Below are 7347 nucleotides of genomic sequence, written 5' to 3' on the forward strand. Positions count from 1 at the left end.
GAGGAGGGGGTGGGTAGCGGCGGGAGGGGAAGCAAGACACGCAGGGGGAGAGACAGACGCACAAAGAGAGAAAGCGGAAAAAGGAGGCTGGGCGAGAGCGAGAGAGTTTGGATGACTTCTGAACGTCGTATTCCACCGGACGCGGGTGGAGACCTTTAGGTGGAAGAGATGGGCAGGAGGAGAAGGATGCAAAGAAAGAGAGGAACCCTCCAAAGGATTCAGGGTCTGGGAGACCAAGGTCATCCCTGCAGAAATCTGCGTGCAGTTCACACACAGCGACCCCGTTCAGCAGCATAAAACGCCTGGGTCTGACTTTCCCCCCACATCATTACTAGCGATTTGTATTCCGTGCCTCGGGGAGCAGGGTCCCCTCAGGATGAAAAACCCAAATCCAAGTCAAGTTCAGCGATACGTTGAAAACCAGGCTGAACGCACCATGAAAGGGAAGTCAGCCACAGGGAGAAACCACTCACAAAGGTGCCTGGAGGGGTGGGGGCTTCCCGAGGGCTGCCTGGAAATGCAAGTCCCCCGCCTCCAAGTGCCTGCCCCTCCCCTCTCCTCACTCCTATAACCAGCTTTTCTCAACCGGCAGCAGTGACCAAGTAGGGGCTACATCTGGGGAATCCAAACTTTTCCTCATTTCCAAGTTCAGCTCTTCTGCATCTCTCTTCAGGATAAAAGCCTCAGCCCTCCCCTCTCTACCCTCCCATCCGAGCACGGAAAATAAGACAAATGAAGGAATAACCTCACGGGAGGCCAGCAGCAGCCACCCTGGACAAAGGAGAGGGGCTGGGGAGAGAGCCCTGACGCCCTGCTCCTTCCCGAGGCTCCCAGCAGTGTGTCTTGGGGCTGGGGTTCGCGTGCAGTTGCCTACCTGGGAGCTGTCAGTAGCCGGGCTCCTTCAGATGCGAGGCTCAGTTCCGCTGTATCAGCCACACCAGCCTATATATCCTCCCCCCACCCCCCACGCACAGCCCTCCCCTTCCCTGCCCACCTCGATGACACATACACACGCTGACCCCCTTAATCAAGCGAGCAGCAGAACCTACAATCCTTCCTGGCTGTTCCCCACCCCCCTGGCTCTGTGCTCAGACCTGTGACATCCCAACCTCCCCACCAGTCCATTCCCAAGCCTGCTTTACCTGGACTCTGCTCAGCCAGGATCCCACAGCTGCCTTCCCTTTGCTTCCAGAGGCGCTGTGAGGACTGACGGGGAGCTCTGGCAAGTCAGGAAGGAAAAAAGGCTCCTGGTGACAGTGACGAGGCAGACCCCAGTCCTGGAGTCTCCTTGAGCAACCTTTTCGCCTGAGGAATGAAGAACAGGGAGCGAGCAGAAGGGAGGGGAGCTCCCACCGGCACAGAGAAGCCCAGAGCCGAGCTCCGATGAGCCCCCTCCTCCTGTCACCACCCAACAGGCGGCAACAACTAGGCCGCTCCGTGGAGTGGCTCCACCTGCCACGGGCTAGGTCCGGAGCCACACCAGAGGTGCCTGCTGCCCAGCACAATGAAAGACGCTTAGATTTTAGACTCAGGATGTTGTCTGAAATTCTGCTTTGAGCAAGTTACTTCTCTTTGCAAACCTTGGGTGCTCCTTCTGTAAAATGGGTATAACGCCTTCCAGGATGGTGGTGGTAGAAAAACAATATTCTGTTCATCTTTGGCACCTATTAATAAATGTGAGTTCTGCATCCTCTCCATCCTTTCATGTTAAATAACACCAACTGAATCTAAAAATACCCTGTCAACATCTGTGGTCACAACAGGGAGCTATTAAAGCTTCTACTATACTTTAGGGCATCACCACCAAGTGCCTCGGAGTCCTGGAAGCTTTTGAAGATGCCCCCGCCACTCAGTGTAGCTAGCTCACGGTCAGCCCAGGCAGGGAATATTTAGATTCTGTAGTATTCTTGGGGACCCCTCTTTTCCTTGCTGTGGGTGAATTGCACCATGGCCTTCTCCTTAGCTCACCTAAGAAGATCCACCAATATTCCAGAAACCCAGGGTTTGGGCCTAGGTTGTTGGAGAATCTTAAAAACTCCTCCGTCTTACGTGGCAAGTTCGGCTCTCTCATCAACCTGAGACTGGGTGGAGAAGGATTAAAAACATCCACTCTGACGGCTGTTGGGTATGGGGTTTCTTTTCGGGTGATGGAAATGTTCTGGAATTAGATATTGCTGATGGCTGCACAACACGGTGAATATACTAAAAAGCACTGAACTGTGTGCTTGGAAATAGTGAATTTTATGTTAGGTGAATTATATCTTTATAAAAAAAAAAAAAGGAAGACAGCAGGCAACAGCAAGCAAAAGCCGCTCCAGGTTAAGAGCAAGGTGTTCTAAGAATAAAACTTCCCTTCTATGTGGAATCACAACCAAAGGGTCCAGGAGACCAGCATACTCTTGATTTTCCACTTAGGTCTCTACGCCCAAATCTTACACTTCGTTACTACAGGTCAAAGCCACCACTATGAACTCTGAGAAATCAGCGTGACATGTGGTCATGCTGATGTCTATTGGGGCCTGAGCTTGCTGTGACACATACTGTGGCAGATACTGCTGGCTGCCTACTCAGCACCCATTCCCTCATTCTTCCTTACCGAACAGTACCCTTGATTTTATTCTAGGTGGCAATGAGCTCCCCTAAAAGGCTACTTTTCCCAGCTTTCCTTGCAGCCACGAGTAGCCAATGAGAATCAAGCTGCTAGTCATTGGGTGGGGCTTCTAAGAAAGCTCTTTTAAAGGGGGACAGTTCAACTAGAAGAAGCCCCTTATTTGCCCTCTTTCCTTCCTGCCTGGAACACAAATATGATGGCTGGAGCTCCAGCAGCTATCTTGGATCATGAAACAGCATGGACTAAAGACAATGGTGCATAACGATAGAAGGATTCTGGGACCTCGATGACTATGGAGCTGCCACACCGATCTTGGATTTCCAACCTCCAACTATTTTTTAAGAGAAAAAACTCAAAAGATTTATTTCACTTAGCAGTTACGGTTCAGTTAGCTGTTGCTTTGTAACAAGCTACACCAAAGTCTGAGGCTTAAACAACAAACCACTTCTTTGGCTGGTGCTACTGCAGTTGGTGGTTTAGCCTGGGGTCAGCAGGGCAGTTCTTCTGGTCTCAGTTAGACTCCCCCGTGAATCTGCAGTCAGCTGCAGCTTAGCCGGCTGCCGGCTGGGGGCACCTTGGTTCTCTTTCCTGTGTCTTATCTCTCACACCCCTTCCGCAGGCTGGTTTGGTGTGATCTCACAGCAAGGCTGAGGTGTGAGCACGAGCCAGGACACCGAGCAGGAGCATGTAGAATCTCTGGAGACCTAAGCCTTTTCTTTTCTTGCATTTATTGGCTAAAGGCAGCCGTAAGGCCAGTCCAGAGCTAGGTTGGGTGGAGACCACAAGGCTGTTCACTGGAGCCATTCCTAACTTTCACCCCCCCACATTTTGTTGAAGCCACTTATTCGAGTTTTCTGTTACACACGATAGAAAAGCATCTTAAATAATCTCCTGCCTTTGAGCACCTAGTTATTTCCGGGATGTTCGACGGCCAAATGCTTTTCCTCCCTTGCAGTTGAGGGGAAGAAAAAGCAGGAGTGAAAAGTCACTTAACTTCTCTAAACTTTTCTCATTTACCGAATGGAAGAATGGAACCAAACGAGCTGGAAGCCCCCCTTGGGTGGTACAAAGCTGCATTTTGTGTGGGGCAGTCTCCTGTAACGCCTGGAGGGGAGGGCAGGAGCGAGCCCAGGGGGGAGTTCACGGCCACAGTTGTGTGTGTGTGTGTGTGTGTGTGTGTGTGTGTGTTGGGGCTGGGTGAGAACATTGCCTCTCAGAACAGCAGGAGCGAACTAGCCGGGGTGCAGACTGTGGGGCTCGTGGCCACGTAAAGGCTTTCTCCTTAGCACTCTGCAGCCGAATCCCAGCACCGTGAGGCCGGCGGGCTTCCCTCGGGGCGGGGACTGGTCTTGGAGCAGCACGCTGCCCTCTGCTCTTCTCACCGATAGGACACAGTTATTCAACCCTTCCGAGAGGAAAGGTCACCCAGCTTTAGTCCAGTGCAGCTCACCTCTGCTCACCCCAGCTTGCTGTCCTCTTACAATCAAGGGGCTGGAGCCAGGGTGGCTGCAAGAATCCCACACCCTTCGGTTCGGACAGGTCAGCTTGGAGGCAGACTTAGCTGCTCTTAAAACAGCCACCAGCAAATTTCAGCCGAGAGGGAAGGAGGCAGCCAGAGCTGGACTCCCACGGTGAACTCCTCCACCCTCCACCCACCCAGCACTTCTCCCTCTCAAACCACAGAGCCCCTCACCACCAGGGACTTGGCTGCTCAGAATTTAGTGATTAATCACGGCACCTACAGCCAACTGGTCTCCTTAGTAACCACACTAGCAGGGTCCCAGCTGGAAAAGCTGCTACGTATTTTCAAAGAGGGCAGACCCTCTTCACATTTTAAAACCCCTTAAATAGGAACACAAATGGATGTTTAAAATAGACTCCCATGTTTCTCCTCAACGCTGCTGCACTAAATATATGGGCTTTTGAGCTCTGGAGGGAAAGTTGAATGGTGGTGTCATTTTCAGTGAACAGTTGGGCAGATACAATTTCAAGGCCATTAGCCAGTTGTCGCCTTTGCAAGGGTAGGTTTTACAACCTGGGGTGTCCGGCCCAGCGCTGTGCTGGGTGATGGGAGGACAAAAGGGAGGTGGACTCAGGTGTCCTGCCCTGGAGCTACGAGCCTGGGGGAAAAGACACACGCTAATGAATGGTGGCCGGGACAGCACACACCAGAGTGGCTTAGAAATGAGAGAATGAGAACGGACCTCGTGAGAAGGTGCTGATGGCAGATCAGACCAGAAGTGAAAGAGGAGTCTGAGAGAGGAGAGACAACAGTGAGTTTTGTCTTATCTTTTGAACGGAATATTAAGATGCTGAGGGTCAGCTGCAGGTTCTGAATGGGTAGAAAAGGGCAGCTGGGCTTCCCTGTGGGCAAGGATCAGAGGGAGGGGTAATGAATGGGCTGGCTTAGGCGGCCCCATCTGGGGGGCTTCACAGCAGACGATTATAGCCTCCCAGCTCCGGAGGCTGGAAGCCTGAGGTCAATGTGTTGGCAGGGTTGGTTCCACCTGAGTCCTCCTCTCTCTTTCTGTCTCTTCCCATGTCTTCACGTGGTCTCCTCTCTGTAACATGTCTATGTCCTCATCTCCTCTTTGTACATGAACACCAGTCGTCTCGGATCGGGGCCACCCGATTGATTTTATTTCACCTTAATTACCTCTGTAAAGACCCTGTCTCCACATACAGTCACACTCTGAGGTCCTGGGGGAAGGATTTAACAGATACATTTTTGTGGGGAAGGAGGGCACAATTCAACCTATAACAGGGAGAACTGATACTGTGCCCAGGGATAATGGGGATAAAACCCCGAAAGGGAATTAAAGGTCACTATGGGATATGGGGTGACTTATATGCACGGTGGGTTCCTGCTCCCCTCTGGTCCCCAGACCCAGGCACTGGTGACCCCAGACACCAAGCTGATAATGTATGTCCTGCTTTGCTGTACCACTGTGTCCCTGGAACCCACGCAGTTCCCATGGCCATGTCTCAGTGTCCCATCCCCACAGGGAGCTGTATCCTGAACCCTGGAGTGTGAAGGTCACCGGAATGCCACGCTCAGAGTAAGAAGGCATCTCGCTGCTTCAGATCATGGTCCCTGAGAAGTTTCGTAGGATGGTGCCATTTTCCTCTGTGGGGTCAGTATCTGAATGCTGGTGGGTGGCTCCCAAATCCTCAGGTTCCATGCCTTCTATAAATAAATGCTACAAGCCCCCTCCTCCGCTTAAATCAGGCACAAGTTAAATTACGTTTATTAAGCACAGGTGTCGCAGGCAAGCTCATTTCCTCTCCCAGCTCCACCCACTGGGGGGGAATCCTAGGTCTCCCTCAGCCCAAATGTCCCCTTGGACTTCTGGTGCCATATTGCCGGTGCCTTCAGACGTACTCACTACATGACCGTGATGCCCACGTGAATGCTGTCCTGCCCCCTCTAACTCACCCCTGCCCACGTCTCCAGTGTCCCAAACAGCATCCTCACGGCCACATAGCTCGACAACCTGAGTCATCTCTCTTCTCCCTTTTTTCCATACCTTTTTATTCGGGGTGTTATCAAGTGCAGTCATTTCGCCATTATTGCCATCTGTCAGAGCCCCCAGCTCTCCCTTCTCTCGCCCATCTATCCTATACACATCTATCCTATCCTGACTAATATTTTTCATATTGCACTTTCATTTTGCGTTACTACTTTGCTCCAAGATTCTACTTTAAAAGACAGAGGATGATAGACTTGAACGGTCTTTGGGGTGAACTGCACAGCCCAATTGGACTTGAACTCCAAAGACCTGAGTCTGAGTCCCAGCTTTGCCCCTTACCTGCTACGTGACTGGCCAAATCACTCCTGCTTCCACGACCTTGTCCTCTTACTCTTTTAAATGTGCATAGTAACACCGGACAGCAGTGGTGTGAAATTTATTCAGTTAATTTAAATGAAGGAGCTTTGAAAAACGCCAAGGTACCACACAAATACTACAAAATATAATTATCCCTCAAGACCATCTCAAGTACAACCACCTCTTACAACGAGTTACAAGCTGGCCTTTTCCTTTCCAGAGCTCCCACAACCCTCTTCCCGGACAATTGCTTGTATTCAGTTTTGCGGTTTGCATTGTGTGGTGCGCCCCCTGCTGTCCCCTGCCGGTTTCGCATCTTGTCTGCCCAGGAGGATCACAAATCACCTGAGGGTCGAACTTACACCCTCTCTGACTCCCCTCCACCCGAGCACAGTGCCAAGCACTCTGAAGCCAAACAATCGCACGTACACTGACTGAGCACCAAATATTTGATCCACGCAAGGCACGTATTAATAGGCAAGAGATTCATGGAAATACATTAAAAATCCCTGCACTCAAAGAGCTCACAGTCTGGCTTGGAAGATGAGCTGCAAGAACAGAAGAGGATGTGTACGACCGTTACAGTGTTACCAAAAGATACGCAGGTGTTTGAGGGTGATGGAGCCCCTCCGGCTGGGATGGTGGGAAAGGCTTGGCCGAAAAGGAAGATCTGAGCCAGTCTCGGAGGGTGGGAGATGGGGGAAGACGGTTACAGTGAAAAGGCCAGGCGACGTGGAATGGAGGAGGATTTGCAGAAGAGGGTGGTTGGAGAAGGGTCTGGACTGGCTGACTGGGTGAGACAGTAGCAGGCCTGGATGGCGGCCTCAGGGATTTGTGTTCTGTCTTGGCAATCGGGAGACATGGTTCTGCTCAGGGAGGTGATATACTTAAGGCGATCTTTTGGGAGCG

This window comes from Vicugna pacos, chromosome 31 (genome assembly GCF_048564905.1).
Source record: "Vicugna pacos chromosome 31, VicPac4, whole genome shotgun sequence".
NCBI lineage: Eukaryota > Metazoa > Chordata > Mammalia > Artiodactyla > Camelidae > Vicugna > Vicugna pacos.